The sequence below is a fragment of the Bos javanicus genome, chromosome 14 (genome assembly GCF_032452875.1).
Source record: "Bos javanicus breed banteng chromosome 14, ARS-OSU_banteng_1.0, whole genome shotgun sequence".
Lineage (NCBI taxonomy): Eukaryota > Metazoa > Chordata > Mammalia > Artiodactyla > Bovidae > Bos > Bos javanicus.
The window spans coordinates 49,243,087-49,265,685 of NC_083881.1; the positions used below are offsets into that span (position 1 = coordinate 49,243,087).

The window sequence follows — 22,599 nt, forward strand, 5'->3', positions numbered from 1 at the left end:
AGCAAGTATATTGAGTTTATTTCTCTACTTTTGTGTCTCCCCAGTGAGACAGAAAACTTTTGAAAGAGATTGTTTTAAAATTTTCTCTCCAGTATTAACATATATTATAGTATAATTTGAATATTGTACATGTTTGGGATTCAAGCAATATAATATAACATGAGTTTCTTCAACAAAATTAGCAATATTCTCCAACTACTTGGCAGAGGAGAAGAGGGTAATACAACTTATGTGACTTTTCATCATTAGGCCCAAGTCCTATAACTCTCCATGATCTTCTCCTAGGTCGAGACAGTGCTAAATAACTTTTAATACCATCAGGCCATGAGCATTATATATTTCAAGACAAAGTTTTCCCTAAATTTTCTTGTGTTTCTTCAAATACCTGTCATTATTTGCTTTTGGAAAAAGCCTAAGGAAATTGGCATATTGTTTATTTTTTTTAAATATTAACAATAAGTATCAGAGTTTTATTTTTTCACACTAGTGAGCATGAATAGTTTTTTTTTAAATCTGTTTATTTTCTAATTATGTATTTTTATATTGAGTACCTTAGGGAAGAAAATAATTGCAATGATTTGAATTCATAATATAATTAATCCCTGGGTTCAACAAATATCCTTTATAATTATACCCAGCCAATATTAGAAATGTTTGTAGACACTAAGTCAGCTAACAAAATAAGTAAAATAACTATATGAAATATAGTGGCACCCCACTCCAGTACTCTTGCCTGGAAAATCCCATGGACGGAGGAGCCTGGTAGGCTGCCAGTCCATGAGGTCGCTAAGAGTCAGACACGACTGAGCGACTTCACTTTGACTTTTCACTTTCATGCATTGGAGAAGGAAATGGCAACCACTCCAGTATTCTTGCCTGGAGAATCCCAGGGACGGGGGAGCCTGGTGGGCTGCCGTTTCTGGAGTCGCACAGAGTCGGACACAACTGAAGCGACTTAGCAGCAGCAGCATGACCAGTTAAGTCACTTTGCCACTGTTTTGTTTTTTTTTTAAACATGATTCACATTTACTTCAATCACAAACACATTCATTTCAAGTGTTAACTTACACCACTGACGCTAGCATCTTAAAACTAAGATCTTAAAAGAAACTTCAGTTTAATGCGAAGAAATTCAAGAAGAAAATTTTGGGACACTTGATCAGAAGATTTTGGTGGCTGTCGAAATACTCATGTGTACACAAAGGTGCAAGAAAGCCTGAGAAAAAAGAGTTGTTTCCATTTCCAATTGAACACAGGATCCAAGAAATAAGTGAACCAAATATTCTATTGAAATTAGCCATCCTACCATACAGTGCCAATATGTTAGTAATGGACCACATTTTAAAAGCCTTGGCAAATGTTACAAAAACAAAATATTTAGAGTAATATTTACAAATACAAACATAATTAGCTTTTTGTCTTCTATAAGTAACAATCTTTGAAATGCTAAAAATGAGGTCCAACTGTGGTTCTTTTCTGGTGTGGCAAGCTGTAGGTGCACATGGTCTACTGATTTACCTTCTCAAAGTTTTTTTGGAAGCAGTTGGATGGGGCTTAATTACAGGAGAAGCTGATGTCCTATTGGCTGGGCAGACTTCTGCATTGGTTTCCACAAACTGAAATGCCTTCACCAAGCAGAGGGTTCCTTCCATGCTTCAGCCCACTGGGAGATCATTGATACTCAAATACTTGATGACTCCATTGGCATCAATTATGAAAAGAACTCATAGTGAAGGATCAGAACCTTCTCACTGGACACTGTAGTGTCGGGGGAGCTGTTAAGTCAAATCTGACAAGAGCTTAATGTTCACGTGGCCCAAACCAGCATTCTTCCTCTGTGTGTTCATCTAGGCCAGGTGGCTGAAGTGGGAACCCATTAACACTGCAGCAAGTGCACAGTTCCCATCATGAAATTCACTGGCTTTGTCACTGAAAGCAATTGTGAAATTTCTGTTCGCAAAAGTGAAATTCAAAGATAGAAGAAGAGCACCAAATATTTCCCCTTAAAGTCATCAGTTTAGTTGCTCAGTCGTGTCTTTGAACTCTCTATTGCCAATGGCTGTACCCTTAATATAGGGCATTTGCTGGGTGATGGCAAGGATATGGTGTGAGGAGCTGATGCTAGAGGCCAATTTTGCTTGGCCAGAACCAGACCACAATGCATTTGTCAAGCACGTTCTTCAGCAGACATAAGGGCTGCATAGGCAGAAATGCTTTAAGGAATGGCTTTCACATGTTGGACAAGCGATGCCCAGAGTAACCATCTCATCGTGGAGGCCATGTGATGACTTGTGATGACCAGTGATGGTCTCTTATCGAGATTAAAAACATTTTTTTTCTTAAAGTTTCTACCAACTTCATGAGAAAAAGACTAAACCCTATATTTTTAGTTTCTAGACAAATGACTGGTTTGCCTCATTTCCGTTTTGTCAGTTTAAATTAGTAAGTACATAAGTAAATTGAGTGCTTTTATATCTATCTCTCTGCTAGATTAAAGAAAAATTAACGATAATAAGAATAAGTTGCCCTAGCATGAGAGAATGGGACCCAAGGCTGTATTTGAATTGTGGTTGGAAGTATGAAGGTATGGTTGGAACTTTGGGAGCAGCATAGAAGAGGTGAATGAATTGCTTAAGTGGCCTAGGTGTGAGAAGTGGCTTTTTGGAGGAGGTGACCTGGTTGCCAAGCAGCAGGTGGAGAGTGGACCAAAGTGAGAGAAAAACTGCATAGGCATAAATTGGGAAGACATATTTGTTCACTACAACTGCACTATTAGTTGAAGCTGTGTCGCATCCTCTGTTTTGGGTGTAGGTAGTTCACACTCTGCATTGTTATCAGCAGAAGGAAGTTCAGATGGGCTGAGCAGGTTTGTGAGACCAGCTATCTGTGAAACCCAAGTTGCTCAGTGGGGAAGACAGATACTATATATTCTAGGATGAGTGTAAAATATGGTCAGAAGGAGATGGTGGTTTGGATTTATATGTAATAGAGTTGGAAATGTAGAGAAAGCATGTATGGGACAATATAGTGTAGGGAAAGGGAAGGAAGTTAATTATATCTTTGGATATGAGAAAGTCTACTGTTAGGAAATGATGTTTGAGCTGATAAATGATGAAGTTGAGATTATTGGATAATGGGTTGGATGTGTGAAGTAAAAGGGTGGGAGTGTTACTTGCTCAATCTTTTCTGACTCTTTGCTACACTATGGACTGCAGCCTGCCAGGCTCCTCTGTCCATGGAACTCTCCAGGCAAGAATTCCCAAGCCAGGGATAGAACCTGGGTCTCCGAGGTTCAGAGGCAGACTCTTGACCCTCTGAGCCATGAGGGTGGAGCTAAGGATTATTTTCCAACTACTGGCTTGGACAGCTGAAAATGGAAATGCTATCACTAGTCTTGGAAAACTGATTTTGAAATGCCTGGGAGGCATCTTGAGTAGATAAATGGACCACATATTTGGGTTTGAAAATTAGACAAGGTCAGTCTGGACTAGAGGTGAGATTTACTGAAGCCACAGACATATGCAGGATCACTTAGGAAGGTGCAGAAAGAGATGAGCATGAAGTCAGGGATAGTGCTGGTAAATTTCAACATTTAAAAAATGGGTAGCAGATGACAAACCACAAAGAGATCTGGACAAGGCAGCTAAAAAAGTGGGTGGGAAAGCAGGAGTGTGTGGTATTGACACTGAATTAAAAAGTGTGCAAGTGCGTGTGGTTAAAGGAGGAAGTGGTTAACTGGTCAAATGTCATGGATAGGTCAAGCAAAATAAAAATTAGAAGGAGTCTGTTGGATTTAGAGATATGGGTAGAGATCATTGGATATCTCAACAAGAAGAGCGTCTTCTTGGAAGAAGAGAAAGCTGCTTTGAATGAGTTAATTTGAAAAAGAGAAGTGAAGAAATGGCAATGTGGATTGAAGATAACTGCTTTGAGAATTGTGGCTTTTGACAAGATGAGAAAGATAGGGTTGAAGCTAACTCAGTGTGAGGTAGCCTCTATTACTGTCCTGGTTTTAGACAAAGGAAAACTGAAGGCAGGGAGAGGTTAAGCAGCTTGCCCAAGGTCACATGTTTAGAGTGAGAGTTAGAATGAAGCCCTAGGCAGTGGCCTCTAAAGTGTGTCCTTTTACAGAAACTCTGTATGCTGAATTGAGGCGTGTATGCCCTCTTGCCTTGTCACCTGGCATAACCTATTATTCCACTTTTACAGCTGAGGTCCGAAGTCCTGTTCAAGATTGACCATGGTCACACCGTAAGTGACAGAGATGGTATTTAACTCTGGCTATTTCTACTCCCTGTCTTGTGCTTTTCCCCCTTGGCCATAATTGAATCGCCTCTGTGTCTAATTTCAGGCGCAGTGATTCCCTTTTGCCCTGAGTTTTGTTTGCACCTCCAGCCTGTGTACTGCCTGCTCAGTAATGATCTAATACTTACTGTGTGGGCTTCAGAATTTATTTGATTTGGAGCAACCGAAACGGCCTCTTGGCAAGGGCTAAATATAAGATTGTGAATCCAGGGACAAGGATGCATATTTCTGGCCAAAGAGGATCTTGCTAGCTATGGTAAAACACTGCAAAGTATTGGCAACAGTTGCTATAATGAAAATGAATTCTCTAATTCTAAATGCTTGTGGTATGTAATGTAAATTCATATGAAAGGAAGGAACACAGAATGAAAGCAATGAAGTTTAATATTTCTAATGTATTGCACCAGTTTAGAAAAGTGGAGTTTTCCAGCAAAATAAGTTTGGGAGTCTTGCCTTGACAGTCACATGCAAGAGTCATTATTTTGCACAACGCATGCACCTTGCAGAGTTCGGAATAGATTACTTTTGTTGTTAGCTCCCTTGTTTCTTCGCAACATCCTATGTTGTGACTGGCCAATACATTTTGCTACACTGATTTGACTGAGGGAGAAACCACAGCACCGTGTGGTTGAAATGACTCATTCAGTCTCGTAAAAGTGGCCTGTGTGAGAGCCAGGGTTAGGACTTGGATCTTCCATCTTGAATGCCACGCTTTGTGTTAAACCACATGGTGTTCCAATATATCACTTGGCCCATTTAAACCACATGGATAATTCATTTTTCAACACCCTGGTTATATGTCATCTTAGCTGTCATTTCCATTAGCTGCTTACACACCTGCATGTAGCTCACACCAGCCTCCTTTTCTGCCTGTTCTGACATCAGGAGCAGTGCTTATTAAGCAATAGAAAAAGACTGAAATGCAACAACAACAACAACAACAACCTTCTTTGTTCAGCCCTGGTGTACTTTACTTCCAGTTTCTGTTCATAAGGAATTCAGTATCACTACCTCTATGATGCTTGTTTAGGGGAACTCTCTCACTATTCCATTTTGTTGCTTGAAAACTTTGTGTCTTTCCTTATAGGAGAATAACGGTTTTGCATTTATGTCTGATGGAGCTTTGGAAATGTCAGAAAACCTTTTACAACTATCTTGGTTAAGTGACACGAAAGGAGCCGGGGTTGAAACCCAGGGTACAAACCCCCATGACAGATGGTGTATTTCAATTCAGGTTCACCACCAACACGTTCTTAGGCAGAGAAGAAGTACAGAATGGCATTCCCCAAGCCCCCCTTCTCCATATGGTTCCAGTTTAGTGTCTGCCAATGAAAGGCATTCACATGAGATTTGGAAGACAGAAGAGAAGGAAAGATTGAATAGAGGAGAGAATGACCCTGGTTCATACATTTGTGCATCCAAAAAAATATTTATTAAGATCCTACATGTGGCAGACATTCTGAAAATACAGCCCCTAGTCTCATAGAATTCATCTTTTCTGAGTGAGTGAAGAGACCAAAATAAAAAAACAAAAAATGAACTAACAAGAAAATATAAAGATATGTTTCAGTAGTATATTATACTACTATAATCAGTAGTATTATGAAAACAGAACAAAATATGGTAGACAGGAGATTTTAGAGAAGGAAGTAGATATACTTGAATTTTTGTTTAGCAGTATTCTTAAGTTCTAAAAGATGGCCTAAAGTTGATTTCTTGAGGGACATTTTATCTTTTGAAACCTTTTTGGAATTTAATTGTTCAGTTTCGATTGAGTTGGATATCATGCACTTGTGCAGTTAACAGTGATTTCTTTAAATACTCAGTGACACCAGCTGCTGTGGTCAGAATGCTGTTTTATCTGTGGTTTGAGATGTTGTTTGTCTGGCTTCTAAAACTCTATCATACTGTCCCTTTTCACAAAACCTGTCAGATCAGGAACAAATGGGATTTCAGGGGAGTCACTCTAACTTACCAATGGTGCCTGGGATTGTGTTCCACCGATTTCTATATATTTTATACTGATTTGCTCATATGTTATCAGTAGGTCACCTTGGTCCTGTACTTTACAGAATTCTACAGGAATGTGGCATAATAAGCCAATGTCTGAATAGATTTGGAGAACACTCTGGATAGGCTCAGATAAGGCAGATTTAACCCAAGCTTCCCTGTCCCTCTCCTTAGGGAGTGATGAACAAGCGGGAGGCCTTCTTCCTATGGGCAGAATTGAGTGTCTCTCCTTTGGAGATCGACGTTGATTTACGAGGAAGTGCACAGAGTGTGTCTTAAGGGCATCGAGCTGTAATTGCTCTCCTTCAAAGTGGACTGTTGTGCCCTCATCCTTCAGCTAAACGGGAACTGCATAACACCATGTGTTTATTTGACTTATGATTTATTTCTTTTGAAGGGATTATGTCCTTTGTCAAAACATTCTTTTCACTGGGGATGGGAGATTTAAGGAATAAAGAGACTTTAGTCTTAGCAGGCTACTTTTTCTGTTAATTTTGCTTACCTCTGGGTTCCTTTTATTTAAAAAATACCTTATGTTTTATATGCATGTATCTACTTTGAGACTTATAATAAAAATTATCTTTCTTCATTCTCCTCCTTTCATCTTCATTACCCACCCCTGTACCTTCCCTATCTTTCACATCCATCAGGTTTAGGTCCTAAACTGTGCTAGGAAAATAGTCCTTTTTTTCCCCAGTTCAACTTCTAGAAATAGGAGCAAAGAGGTTGGATTCTGGCAAAGGCTTTCTACTTGATTACTTTGGTAAACTGGAGCCAGACACTTTCCTCAGATATGGGGATCTGAGTCTCATTGCCTTATTTGTGGAAGGAAGGAATTTTATTAGAAAACATTATAGACTCAGGACCCCTTTATATTCCAAAAGCATTTCAGGTCCTGGGCTTCCCAAGTGGTTCAGTGGTAAACAATCTGCCTGCCAAGCAGATGTGGGCTCAACCCCTGGGTTGGGAAGATTCCCCTGGAGAAGGAAATGGCAACCTACTCCAGTATTTTTGCCTGGAAAATCCCATGGACGGAGGAGCCTGTTGGGCTACAGTCCATGGGGTCGCAAAGAGTCAGACATGAGTGAGTGACTAAACAACAACAAACAGCTTCAGGTCTTATAGAGTTTCTTTTCCCTGGGGAATGTTAATCCAGTGTCCATGCTGTGAGAGCCAATTGTTAACTAGTCAAGATTTCTACAATCTTGTGGTTAAATCATTAGTAGCTTGAAATCAACCATGGAGGGAATATTTACATCATGGAAATTGGCCAGTGCTATCAAATTGGTTTTTTTTTTTTAATTAAGTGAACTGATTTATCAGAATGTTGCTGATTTATCAGAGACGAAGTTAAAATTGAGAAATTAAAACATATTTGTTAAGAAATTGAAAACAAAAATAGGTGCAATATATGCTATTTTAATACTTTTCACAAAGTAGTTTAAATCTTTTCACAAAAGTTAGTTACATTTTCAGAAAAAAAAAATTAAGTGGCTTTTCCAAATACTTTTGATGTCTGACTTTATAGAAGACAACTGTATTATTACATGAGCTTCTATATTCAGTAGGCTGTGATATAGGTCATGCAGCATTGGATAAGTTCAGTGTCTCCTTATGAAAGAAAGAACTTAAGTCAAATACTGCTGCTGCTGCTGCTAAGTTGCTTCAGTCCTGTCCGACTCTGTGTGACCCCATGGACTGCAGCCTACCAGGCTCCTCCATCCATGGGATTTTCCAGGCAAGAGTACTGGAGTGGGGTGCCGTTGCCTTCTCCCAAGTCAAATACTACCTTCATATTATTATAAAAATAGTTTCAACCTCATTGAGCCACTGAAGAGTTACCTCACATACTTCAGATCATACTTTGAAAACCACTGTGTCAGAGAATTTCTATAGTCATTTCTATCCCAGAAAAAAATAAAATAAAATAAAAATTCACTAGTCTAAGTTCCTCTTTCATGTGTCTGTTTTGGAGTGGTGTGACTTAGTTAGGGAGGGGGCCCCTTGGCAGTTGCGGATGGGTTTGAATAGTGGAACTCACATTTAAAAAGAGTGGGGACTCTCTACTGCTCACCACTGTGCCTGAACGCCCATTGCCTTTCCTCCCTTCTTTTTTCACCTAATTTGTATTTGAATATAGTTGCCTTACAATGTGTTTTCATTTCTACTGTACAGCAAAGTGAATCAGCTCTATGTGTCTATATATCCCCTTTTTTTTAGATTTCCTTTCCATTTAGGTCACATCAGAGTATTGAGTCGAGTTCCCTGTGCTATAGAGTAGGTTCTCATTAGTTATCTATTTTACACTTAGTGGTGTATATATGTCAATCCCAGTCTCCCAATTCATCCCACCCCTTTGTTCCTTGGTGTCCATACGTTTGATCTCTACACGTGTCTCTCTTGACTCTTCTTTCCTTATCATTTTCCAGTCCACCAGGCAAAGGGAGCAGGAGTCGAGGAATTCTAAGGCATTGACCATGTGCACCCACTGCAACAGAGTTTGGAGCTCATGGGAAAGTAGCAGCCAGCTTGAGAGGTGGACCATGATGGACAACTTCAGCCCTGAGAACAGAAAGGTGTTCTGAGTGTGTGTGAACTTGAGAGACAGCTATTTTCTCCTGGCACACCAGGGTCACAACCATCTTTGTTGCCTTTGAGTAGAAAGAACTATGAACAATGGCCTAGAGTAAAGTTGGCAAACGTTTTCTGTAAAGAGCTAGACAGTGTTTTTTTTTTTTTTTGCTTTGCACACCATACAATCTTGATGTGACTACACAATTCTGTTATAGTGCAAAAAGAGCCATAAACAATATGTAATTGAATGGGATTGGTTATGTTCCAATAATCCATTATTTGGGAATCTCAGTCTAGGCATAAAATAAATTGGCTTTGCTGCTGCTGCTGCTAAGTCGCTTCAGTCGTGTCCGACTCTGTGCGACCCCATAGACAGCAGACCACCAGGCTCTGCCGTCCCTGGGATTCTCCAGGCAAGAACACTGGAGTGGGTTGCCATTTCCTTCTCCAATTCAGGAAAGTGAAAAGTGAAAGTGAAGTCACTCAATCGTGTCTGACTCTGAGCGGCCCCATGGACTACAGCCCACCAGGCTCCTCCGTCCATGGGATTTTCCAGGCAAGAGTACTGGAGTGGGTGCCATTGCCTTCTCTGAAATTGGCTTTGTCTACTGGTAAAATTTGCTTTCTCACTTTGACATGTCTTGTTTGATAGAATCTCCAAAACGTCTGTGCAACTTAGACCTTTGTACCGAATTGCAAATGTTGGATTGTCAAAGATATATGACTAGCTGGGATAAATCTAATGAGGTGGTTGGTTGAAATAATAACAAGGATACCGCTTGCTATGTGCCAGATACTGTTCTAAGCACTTAACATGATTTAATCCTCACAGCAACCCCATAATTAAGCACAAGCATTATTATTCTCATTTTATTTCCCAGGAAATGGATGCATGAGAAGATTAAGTAATTTGCCCAAGTTTATCCTTCTAGTAAATGATAGAGCAAGGATTTGGAACTAGATGATGTATCCTATACTGCTCTGCTGCCTGGTATGTTAAGGTCTTACACACATGGGCACACATTTGGAGGTCAGCTGGATATGAGAGTTAATTATGGTGGGGAGCAGCACCCTGAGTTTAAATTTAAAGGTGGGCATAAGGCCTTCTTGGGCTTTCCTGATGGCTCAGCTGGTAAAGAATCCACATGCAATGCAGGAGACCTGGGTTTGATCCCTGGGTTGGGAAGATCCCCTGGAGAAGGGAATGGCAACCCCCTCCAGTATTCTGGCCTGGAGAATTCCACGGACTGTATAGTCCATGGGGTTGCAAAGAGTCAGACATGACTGAGCAACTTTCAGTTTCATAAGGCTTTCTCAAGAGCTAGATAATAAATTTATATAAGATGTTCAAAATTCTCTCAAAATTAAACACTCTAAGCACACAAAGCTTATAAAGAAGACACACTGCTGCTGCTGCTGCTGCTAAGTCTCTTCAGTCATGTCCGACTCTGCGTGACCCCATAGACGGCAGCCCACCAGGCTCCCCTGTCCCTGGGATTTTCCAGGGAGACCAATATTCTGACAGCAGCATTCTTAGTATCACTAATGAAAGAAAAAGTGAACGTATTGAAGGATAGCAAATGGTACCATCTCATGAATGGAGAAAACTGAGATATGGAATGATAAATGGAAAAAGAGAGGTAAAGTGAATGCCTAGAGTATATTTAAACAAATTTTTAGACTATTAAGTAAATTATTTTTTTAAATAATAATTAAATGAGATTATTTCCAATGAAGCATTTTGGTAGAAGTTGTGTGTGTTTTCTTAAATGACTGTGCAAAGCGAGTTTGAACAAGCTAAATTGTCTGGAATTAACTTTCAAGGTTAAATTAACAGAAAAAGCAAGAGTAGAACATAAGGAGAATAAGGAAGGAAGCCATCTCCATAGATTCCTCCTTTCCATGAGCCCTGTGGACTGTTTTTTTTTTTTTTTTTCCCTCTGAAGCAGTGTTCTGTAAAGTGCCTGCCTGCCTGCATGCATGTTCAGTCTCTCAGTCATGTCTGACTCTTTTTGATCCCATGAGCCAGCCAGACTCTTCTGTCCGTGGAATTTTCCAAGCAAGAATACTGGAGTGGGTTGCCATTTCCTCCTTCAAGGAATCTGCTTGACCCAGGAATTGAACCCACATCTCCTGCGTCTCCTGCATTGGCAGACGAATTCTTTACCACAGAGTCACCTGGTCCCTCTCTAAATGCAGTGGCTCAAAACCATCCACTGTGGGACAGAAAGAATATGCTAGAACTTTCATTTCTGTTTTGTTCTCTTTCTTGTAGAATAATCTTAAGTCATGCAATCCAGGGTTAGACTGGCAGCTTCATGATGATTGAAGACTTGGATTCATTCTGTCTTCTTGTTCTGCCCTTCTAAGGCATTTCTCATTTGCATAAAGACAATTCAGTGCCAGGGCCACCTTCAATTCAGTTCAGTTCAGTTCAATTACTCAGTCATGTCCGACTCTTTGCGATCCCATGGACTGGAACACGCCAGGCCTCCCTGTTCATCACCAACTCCCAGAGATTGCTCGAATTCATGTCCATTGAAAGCCGTAAAAGGAGAAGGATTTGAGAAAGAGGAGAGGACAATCAGGAAGTCCCATGTTTTCCTTTCCCCTTCCCTTGGCCAGAGGTTATTCCCAGGGCCATACACAGCTGCAAAGGGGAACTGAGAAATATAAACCCCAGCTCTACCTGCTTGTACCTGTCTTTTACTAAAGAAGAGAGGAGAATATAATTGGTGACAACTAGCTGCCATCCCATAATATTTAAAGGGAGTTTTAGACTTAAAGATCAGTTATGCATTTTCTTTTACAAAAGATGAGAATGACAGTAAGTTTGCTGTGATGACTAACAGCTTTAGGAAAGGAGCTCCACTAACATTCACGAAAATCAACATCTATGCAATATTTCTCTTTAAGGTGATGATGAGAAAGGATTTTAAAAAAATACATATGCTATGGAGGGAACATTTTGTAAAAAGATACTTGAAATTGGATTAATTTTTTTGCTAAAATAATATTCAAGTGAATCACCTATAAAATATTTTATACAGCATGCTTAAAATTTTGTAAATAGAATTTTTAAGTCTTCCAAAGTTGTTTCAATGCATTTATAATAAATTTATTAAAAGTAGAAAAATATAACATATTTGCCTTAATATGATTTTTAGATGTATTTAGATGAACTACTTTTTCATTATTATGTGAAAAGATGAAATTTGACTAGCCCTATTAAAACCTGAAACTTTGGTTACCTATAGGTGAGAAGGAAAAACTGTCAACAAAGTACTTCTCCAAATGGTATGTACAAACTCTTATAAGATTTCCTTTTATGCTATAATGGACCTTAAATTAGATATCAAAAACTATTAAGTTATATTTATCAGGGCTCTAATTTTACTATTAATTTTTAGCATTATTTGGAGCATTATTAATTTGTAACATTGATAAGTGAAGCAAAATGAAAATCTTTACAGATATTATTCACTTGATATTTACTTCATTTTTCTTTGATATAAATATGTTTGTGAATCCTTTATAATATAGCTAACTTAATGGTATGATTTTATATGCCATGTCTGTAAGCATAAATCAATAAACGTATGAATGATGCTGGTACATTAATTTTAGTGATGTAGTGGGAAATCAAAAAGGTTTGGAGAGTAATAGTTTTCAAAAGAGTGTTTTTGCTCCAGGGGGATGGAGCTTTTACTTTTTCAGTTAGAAATAAGAGAAATAGGCTGTACTAAAATTTAAAGTGTAGACTCACACTGATGCACTCACATGCTGTATATGCAAAAGAGCCCGAGTTATCTTCTCTAGTCTCTGGATTAGTTTAGAAACAAAAATCTAGATGCTTTGTGAGGGGTTGAGTCCTGAGCATTCCGAGGGACTAGCTGCACCAGTGTCTTCCATCTGTGCTTTTAAGACTCTAGAAAACTTGTGCATCCATGGCCAGTGCTACTTGCTGGGTAGAAACACCCTTCACTATATTTTTTCCCATATCCCTATTTATCTTATCAGTTTGCCTAACTCTTGAAACTAAAATTCAGTGTTTCTGGTAGCTGAGTTAGCAAGGTCATGTGAAGAGTTATGCTCAATTTTAGTCCTACAAAGAACAAAGGCATTTTGTATCAACAGTTTGCAGCCCTAGGAATCAGGAAAATTGGGCAATGAAAGACCTCTATGTGTTTAGAGCCCAGAGAAATGTGTGTGTGTTTATTTATTTTTTTATTTTTTACTGAGCATTAGTTCAATGGTATATTGCTACTTATGCAGTTACCATTTTCTTGGCCTTAGGACAGATTACTTGTCAAACTCTTATAACTCTCTATACCACCTGAAGACATCATGGCTTCCTAAAGTTACTTTTCTACATTAACTTTTAGTTTAAACTCTCATGGCCTATTTTTGTTCTGTGACAGTTCTTCATTTTTCAGCCTTAGCTGAGTTTAACTAAAAAATCACACACAATGGAACTTGGAACTTTTCTCATCTAGGTCTGTCATTTTCTTTCATCTTTTAGGGGCCGTTGGTGCTTAGTTTCAGGTTGCTTACAACCCATGAAAATCTCAAACTATTTGAGATGTTACTTATAAATACCTAGTAACTTAATCTCATTAAAAGTTTCTAACCTGTATCATTTGTACCTGTTATTCCTGTCCCATTCCTCTAGTATTTCATTCCTCCTAATATGATTTAATCATCTTTTTTAGTCTACATTCTTCTAGGATGAATGATATTTGGTTGGTAGCCAGTTGTCCATTGGTTGATAGCTGCCACCTGTGATGTCATAGTACTTAGGTTCTCATCCTCAAATTGCCCTTGGCTCTATCTGGAGATCCCCAAAGGAATTTTCAAGCTTTTCAGCCATGTCGCCATGTGCCTCAGCTCTGTGTTGACTCTCATTTGTCCATATCTATTAATCGCTGCCTGCAGTGAAAAAGCCAAGATTTCCAAACCTTACAAAAACAGTGCTGGGGACCATGCCAAGAAGAGGCAAGGGGCATCTCCCTCCCCTTTGTGTCTTAAATTATATCAGATGCCAGAATCAGCTTTTCACTTTGTCATCAACTCCCCTCAGAAGTTCTATTAGTTTCTTCCCATTTCTCTGTAGTTGATTTATGCCTAACTCAAAGGACTGGTGGGATAATGATCCTGTCCTTCTCCATTCTTCAGTTAACTCTTCCTCTCTCACACACTTGCTCCCACCCTATCCTTCTGCATTCTCACACACAAAAAATAAAGCATCCACTCATAGTAATGAAGATACTTTACCACTGGACTTGGTGAAAGTGTATAGGGGATGGGTTTGACATCAAGGGTTAGGGGTGGTCTCTTGACTACATTAGTAGAAAATAGTTAAATATGCTCCCTCATAATTATTAAAGAGAGTTTTCAGCTCATTTGCCATCTCAGTAGCCTCTCTGCATATGTTTCCATTTGTTAATATTTTTTATCTTGAAATGGGACACTTAATTGAACTAATGTTCCAGATGTGACCTGATTAGGTCAGTGCACAATAGTATAGTTAATGCCATTCTTCAAAATCAAATCTAATCAAAGTGGCTTCCTGCTTACAGACCTCAGCTGATTCCCTTTCTTGGTATTTGCCAATCATACTGAATTTATACTGATGGCCTTGCCCTCACTCATCCCAATTTCCTTCCAAACAACGGATGTACAAACTCAGAATTTATCATTTTTCAGTCTTTTCTGTGAATGTTGTTCTCCTTGTTGTCACCAAAAGAAAATTTTTATTCTTCAAACAGTTTTTTCTCTTTTCAGGATTAGATGGCATCTCCAACATTATAGCATAACCTTTTATGGAAATTATCTCTTAAGTCTGTATCACTCACACATTTTCCAAATATTGAGGGCAGAAAATACATATTATTCACTTCTGTTTCACCACCTTTGACCCTCTGCTCCACACACGGAGATGTTCAAAAATTTTTTCAGCCAGTTAAGGAATTATTGTGGCACTAAATTATATTAACTATTTAATTTTAACAATTGCTTTATATTTATTAAATTATGAAACATGAGATGGCTTGTTAAGCTTATTTTTTAAATATTGAATTACTCAGCTTTATTACTAAATTAATTAACGAATGCCCGTATTAATGTTCCCAAATCAATCCTGGCAGAAAGGGCTGATGGTTTGTATTTTCTTACTTTTTAGGTATTTTTCTTTTGGTCTTGTCATCTGTCACTTGTACTATAATCATTATTATCATTTTAAAGAAAGAAAATTGAAACTCAAAGCATGTGATTGCTGAATTTTTCCTAACTGGTTGGTGGCATCAAAACCCATGTCATGAGACTCCCCTAGTAGTCCAGGGGTTAAGAATCCATCTGCCAATGCAAGGAACACGGGTTTAATCCCTGGTCCAAGAACTAAGATCCCACATGCTCTGAAGCAACCAAGCCACACACTGGGCTAGAGAAAGCCCATGCGCAGCAACTAAGAGCTTTGCTTCCCAATGAAGACTCAGTACAAGGAAAAAGCACTCACACACAAAACAGATTCACGTTTTTGCTTTTTTAAAAAATATATGTTATTCTACTTTCTACTATTATTTCTAATTCATCTTTCATAAAAAGAACCTTCAGCTTTTTACTTTTTGCTACTTATTTCCTTAGTTTCTAGATGGTTCATGGTAACAACACAGGATTGAAAATCAGACCTCCAATGTGCACTACACTGGTTTGAGTCATCGTAGTTTGTTGACCTTAGCAAAGTAATTCAAGCTTTCTGGGCCTCAGTTTTCTTATCTATGAAATGGGTATAATAATTGTAACTACTTCATAAATGATTGTGAGGAGTAAGAGATTTAACATAGGTAAAGCACTTTAATCACTATATATGCAAGCGCTGCGTGTGTTTGTAGTTATGATGAGAGTCATCCACTACTCTGTGCTTTTGTTACTTGTCACTAAACTTTATGGCTCTCTACTATAGCTCTGACACCATATCTCAAACAATTGGCCAATATCTTGGATTCTCTCTATATTTTTTAGTAAAATTTTTATTTTGGAGTAGTTTTAAACTTGGAACTTCCCAGGTAGCTCAGTAGTAAAGAATCCGCCTACCAAGAAGGAGACTCAGATTCGATCCCTGGGTTGGGAAGATCCTCTGGAGAAGGAAATGGAAACCCATTCCAGTATTCTTGCCTGGAGAATCCCATGGACAGAGGAGCCTGGCAGGCTTCAGTCCATGGAGTTGGGAAGAGTTGGACACAACTCAGCAACTAACAACAATTTTCAGCTCACAGAAAAGTTGCACAGAGAGTTACTATATACTCTTCACCCAGCTTCCTCTAACATTAGCCTCTTATATCATGGCTGTCCATTTGACAAAACTAGGAAATTAACACAGATAAATATCGTTGGCTAAATTTCAGACTTCCCTGGGATTTCACCAGATTTTCTGCTCAAGTCCCTTTTCTGTTCCAGGACCTAGTCCAGAATACTGCATTGCACTTAGTACTCCAATTTTTTTTTTTTTTAATGCTCCTTTTAAAATGGGCACGTATGATTGGACTTAAGAGTGCTAATACAGCAATTTTGTCTGGAGGATGGAGGCACCACTACCTCTTTCATGACCAGGATGCTGCACTTTAAAGACATCTAATCACCCCAATCTCCTGACAGAGACCAAAGTGAGCAGACAGGGAGATAATTGGTTGCCCTACTTGAAGGTTGCACTTTCAGCAGTTAGGGAGCACATGGGAATAAATAGAGGGTAGGAAATGGAGCTGCTGATCAGAAAGCTTTGTCAGGCTCCTGGGATTTGGTCCAGGTTGATGGCTCAAAAGTAAAGAGAGTAAAGGCAGAAATCTTCCAGTCTCTTCTGATAAGAGAGAAAGTTTTTTGAGACACTTACTCATTTATTCAAATATTTATTGAGCAGTTAATATTGGTAGACATTTTTCTTGGTGATAGACATTATTTAGAATCTATGAAAATGGTACAATCTTTCTCAAATTAATTCCTTCTTGCAATATAAACAATAAAGAAATATTAATTTTTAAAAATTGTATTGAACAGGAGCAGACTTAGCCCCTAGAATATGTCTTTTTGGTACAAGGATTATTTTAGGCTGATTATTTTATAGAAACAGTAGGGATTGGAAAAGCTATGAAAACCAAGAAGTTACCTTCTTGTAAGAAACATTTCCTTTTATAAAAGGAAAATCTCCATTTGTAAGTGTGTCTCCCTCTCTGTACCAGAAAAAGAAGGATGACTAAATCTCTAGAAACTCTTATCAATGGAGAAAGCAACTGATTTAAATCTGCATAAAAAATTTATAATTGTTTACTGTGCTTTGCTTAATATCTTCCTACAACTGGGTCCTCCCTCCCACATTTTTTTTGTCTTTAGCTGGAGATGGTATTTCAGGTAGTGACTTGGGCCATTTGGGGGAAGTACTGAGTTTTCATGGGTATCTTCCATGCATACAGGAGCTATATATAATATTAAACTTTGGTTTGTTTTTCTTTTGTTATTTTGTCTTTTGTTATCAAAGGGTCTCAGGAAGAACTCAGAAGGGTGGAGAGTGCCAACTAACACTGTCACTTACCATCTGGTTCTAGGAGGATTGAGCCATTAGCCCTGTACTTGCTGACCTTGGGGTTGCAAAGAGTCAGACATGACTGAGCGACTGATCTGATCTGAACACACCCTGAAAGGAACTCAAGGTGGAGATCAGGAATGAAGTATTCTGTGCTGTTGGAGAAGGCAATGGCACCCCACTCCCGTACTCTTGCCTGGCAAACCCCATGGACAGAGGAGCCTGGCGGGCTGCAGTCCATGGGGTCGTGAAGAGTCAGACACGACTGAGCGACTTCACTTTCACTTTTCACTTTCATGCATTGGAGAAGGAAATGGCAACCCACTCCAGTGTTCTTGCCTGGAGAATCCTGGGAAGGGGGAGCCTGATGGGCTACTGTCTATGGGGTCACACAGAGTCGGACAGGACTGAAGCAACTTAGCAGCAACAGTGCTGTGGGAAAAGTAGCAAAACAGGTTTTCAAGTAACTCTTTTCAGAAGAAAATTTTATGAACCTCAATTCTTGCATCTTCCCATACTTTGGAAAACACTAAAACTGTTAACTAAGACATCTGTTCCTCATGACTAGCAACAACATTTTACTGAGAGGTGTGCTTGATTGCATGTTCCCTTTCTCCAAGTGTGTTAGGCACTCAGACATGTCTGACTCTTTGTAACACCATGAACTGTAACCTGCCATACTCCTCTGTCCATGGAATTCTGGAGAATACTGAGAATACTGGAGTGGGTTGTGATTTCCTACTCCAGGAGAATCTTCTCTACCTAGAGATCGAGCCTGGGTCTCCCAAATTACAGGTAGATTCTTTACTTTCTGAGCCACCAGGGAAGCCCCCATTCTCCAAAATCACATATACACTGATCTCTCCTCTTACTTCTTCAGAGAGGTTCCTCAGAGATAACCAAAATGCTGTCTCCTGGACTGTAGTCCTCAGTCAGTTCAGTTCAGTCACTCAGTCATGTCCAACTCTTTGTGACCCCAAGGACTGCAGTACACCAGGCCTCCCGGTCCATCTCTAATTCCCGGAGTTAAACTCATGTTCATTGAGTCAGTGATGTGATCCAACCACCTCATCCACTGTCGTCCCCTTCTTCTTCCACCTTCAATCTTTCCTAGAAACAGGGTCTTTTCAAATGAGTCAGTTTTTTGCATCAGGTGGCCAAACTATTGGAGTTTCTCACTTAGGTCCTTGGACCTTCCTTTGTTCTATTTTATCAGGCTTTTACCCTTCTTTGTCTTTAAGCCACCACCATTCTGGGCTTCTTTTTCCTATTCTAACTACCTAACAATTGCAAATTCTTTGAGGACAATGATATGCTTTCTTATAATTTGCATCATTTAATTTTGATTTATTGGTTTATTTAATTTCATGTATTGTAACAGTAGTGAGAGCATAAAAACTAAATATCATTTAAAAAATCTTGACTATGTGTCAGGAGCTGTATTGAATCAGATAAATACTCATTGAATTCTCTAAAGTAGAGATTTGTCTTTCACTCAGAGAGGTTGATGATTGCCTGAACTTCCTCCTTGTGACCTGAAGACTGTTGGGTTCAGAGGATGGATTTAACACCATCTTCTGTGAAGGTTGTATTTCAAGATTGCATTGCCTTATTTTGTGAAATAGAAGCAGATCAGGACTCTGTGGGACTTCTGGGCACAGAGGTCTTTTTGTCCCCTTCCAGCCTCCATGATCTTCCCTGAGTTCCAAAGGGCAGATTTGAATAGTTGCTAATTACGGAAAGGGAAAAGATGCAAAGACATGGGAGGGTCAGGCAGGAAACACTAGTACAACCTTGGGGCAGGGCCCTAGTTCTATCTCAAGGAATATACAGAGTGATTTCTTTAAGCCCTTTATAGAATTCAGTTCAGTTCAGTTCAGTCACTCAGTCGTGTCCGACTCTTTGTGACTCCATGAATCCCAGCATGCCAGGCCTCCCTTTTCATCACCAACTCCTGGAGTTCATTCAGACTCATGTCCATCGAGTCAGTGATGCCATCCAGCCATCTCATCCTCTGTCATCCCCTTCTCCTCCTGCCCCCAATCTCTCCCAGCATCAGAGTCTTTTCTAATGAGTCAACTCTTCACATGAGGTGGCCAAAGTACTGGAGTTTCAGCTTCAGCATCATTCCTTCCAAAGAAATCCCAGGGCTGATCTCCTTCAGAATGGACTGGTTGGATCTCCTTGCAGTCCCAGGGACTCTCAAGAGTCTTCTCCAACACCACAGTGCAAAAGCATCAATTCTTTAGCGCTCAGCCTTCTTCACAGTCCAGCTCTCACATCCATACGTGACCACAGGAAAAACCATAGCCTTGACTAGACGAACCTTTGTTGGCAAAGTAATGTCTTTGATTTTGAATATGCTATCTATGTTGGTCATAACTTTTCTTCCAAGGAGTAAGCGTCTTTTAATTTCATGGCTGCAGTCACCATCTGCAGTGATTTTGGAGCCCAAAAAATAAAGTCTGACACTGTTTCCACTGTTTCCTCATCTATTTCCCATGAAGTGATGGGACCAGATGCCATGATCTTCGTTTTCTGAATGTTGAGCTTTAAGCCAACTTTTTCACTCTCCTCTTTCACTTTCATCAAGAGGCTTTTTAGTTCCTCTTCACTCTCTGCCATAAGGGTGGTGTCATCTGCATATCTGAGGTTATTGATATTTCTCCCAGCAATCTTGATTCCAGCTTGTGCTTCTTCCAGCCTAGCGTTTCTCATGATGTACTCTGCATATAAGTTAAATAAGCAGGGTGACAATATACAGCCTTGATGTACTCCTTTTCCTATTTGGAACCAGTCTGTTGTTCCACGTCCAGTTCTAACTGTTGCTTCCTGACCTGCATACAGGTTTCTCAAGAGGCAGGTCAGGTGGTCTAGTATTCCCATCTCTTTCAGAATTTTCCACAGTTTATTGTGATCCACACAGTCAAAGGCTTTGGCATAGTCAATAAAGCAGAAATAGATGTTTTTCTGGAACTCTCTTGCTTTTTTGATGATCCAGCAGATGTTGGCAATTTGATCTCTGGTTCCTCTGCCTTTTCTAAAACCATCTTGAGCATCAGGAAGTTCACGGTTCACTATTGCTGAAGCCTGGCTTGGAGAATTTTGAGCATTACTTTCCTAGCGTGTGACATGAGTACAATTGTGTGGTAGTTTGAGCATTCTTTGGCATTGCCTTTCTTTGGGATTGGAATGAAAACTGACCTTTTCCAGTCCTGTGGCCACTGCTGAGTTTTCCAAATTTTGAAAATTTGCACACTGGCATATTGAGTGTAGTACTTTCACAGCATCATCTTTCAGGATTTGAAATAGTTCAACTGGAATTCCATCACCTCTACTAGCTTTGTTCATAGTGATGCTTTCTAAGGCCCACTTGACTTCACATTCCAGGATGTCTGGCTCTAGGTAAGTGATCACACCATAGTGATTATCTTGGTCATGAAGATCTTTTCTGTACAGTTCTTCTGTGTATTCCTGCTGCCTCTTCTTAATATCTTTTGCTTCTGTTAGGTCCATACCATTTCTGTCCTTTATCGAGCCCATCTTCACATGAAATGTTCCCCTGGTATCTCTAATTTTCTGAAGAGATCTCTAGTCTTTCCCATTCTGTTGTTTTCCTGTATTTCTTTGCATTGATCGCTGAGGAAGGGAATTAAAACCCAGCAAACAGAAGTATTCTTCTTGCTGGCAAAGGCTACCTTGTTGTTGTTCATTTGCCCAATTGTGTCTGACTCTTTGCAACCCCATGGGCTGCAGCACGCCAGGTTTCCTTGTTCATCACCATCTCCTGGAGCTTGTTCAAACTCATGTCCACTGAGTCAGTGATGCCATCCAACCATCTTGTCCTGTCATCCCCTTCTCCCCCTGCCTTCAATCATTCCCAGCATTAGGGTTTTTTGTAATGAGTCAGCTCTTCTCATCTAGTGGCCAAAGTATTGGAGCTTCAGTTTCAGCATCAGTCCTTCTAATGAATATTCAGGATTGATTTCCTTTAGGATTGATTGGTTTTAATCTCCTTGCTGTGTAAGGGACTCTCAAGAATCTTCTCCAACACCACTTGGGGCCAGGCTAAAGGAATCTGAAAGGTCATCAAGATTACCTGAGATGGAAATGGTAACACACTCCAGTATTCTTGCCTGGGAAATTTCATGGACAGATGAGCCTGGTGTGTTATAGTTTATGTGGTCGAAAGAGTTAGACAGGACTTAGTGACTAAGCCACTATCAAAGGAGTGAAGTGAAGTGAAGTCGCTCATTTGTGCCCGACTCTTTGCGACCCCATGGATATTAGCCTGCACTAAGCTCCTCTGTCCATGGGATCTTCAAGGCAAGAAGTACTGGAGCGCGTTGCCATTTCCTTCTCCAGGGAATCTTCCCAACCCAGGGATCGAACCCAAGTCTCTCACATTGTAGACAGAGGCTTAACCGTCTGAGCCACCAAAGGAGGGCAGGCCCTATATAACCGTGATCTTATCAGCAACCCCACCCTAGAACCATTACCATAAAACTCATCACTAAACTCCCCTGCCTTTGGGACATATAGTTTTTGAGGGCAGGAGCCTGCTGTGTCTTCCTTTGCCTGGCGAAGCAATAAAGCTCTTCTTTTCTACTTCACCAAAAACTCTCCTTTGAGATTTGATTCAGCACCAGAGCATAGAGGCTGAGATTTCAGCAACAAAATCAGAGTTTGGGAAGACTTTTTGCAAAGCACACAGTTCATATGAGAATAAAGAGCTAAGGCTTACTCTTCAGACATAAGTTGGAATCTGCTCGTTTATGAGGGGAGAATGAAGACTAAAATGCTGTTTTGTTTATGTGGTTGAGAGCGAGACATTATTGAAGGATTAAGGAAATCTGAGGAGAGGGCCATAAAATAAAAGTTTAGAAAAGAGAGTGGATTTTCTAAAGCAAAAATAAATTGATCAGAAGCAAAGTCAGTAAATCTTATATCTTTTCTGTGGTGGTAAGTAATGAAAAATAAAACACAGCACAAAACAAGGCCAAAGAACAGAATGGGCTTGGGAGAGGCCTCAGTCTGGAGCAGACCAGCCTCACTGCTGGGTCCTGTCGCTGCCCTCTTCTTTCAGTTGGCCTCGTCTACCTCCGCCTCCAGCTCAGCAGCATCCCATAGAGGTCATG

The 22,599-nt window shown here is 39.8% G+C and overlaps 1 pseudogene; it reads right to left on the minus strand.

Moving 5' to 3' along the window:
• Positions 1-1,322: 1,322 nt before the first annotated feature.
• On the minus strand, positions 1,323-2,281 carry LOC133260227 (thioredoxin-dependent peroxide reductase, mitochondrial-like; annotated as a pseudogene).
• Positions 2,282-22,599: the final 20,318 nt, after the last annotated feature.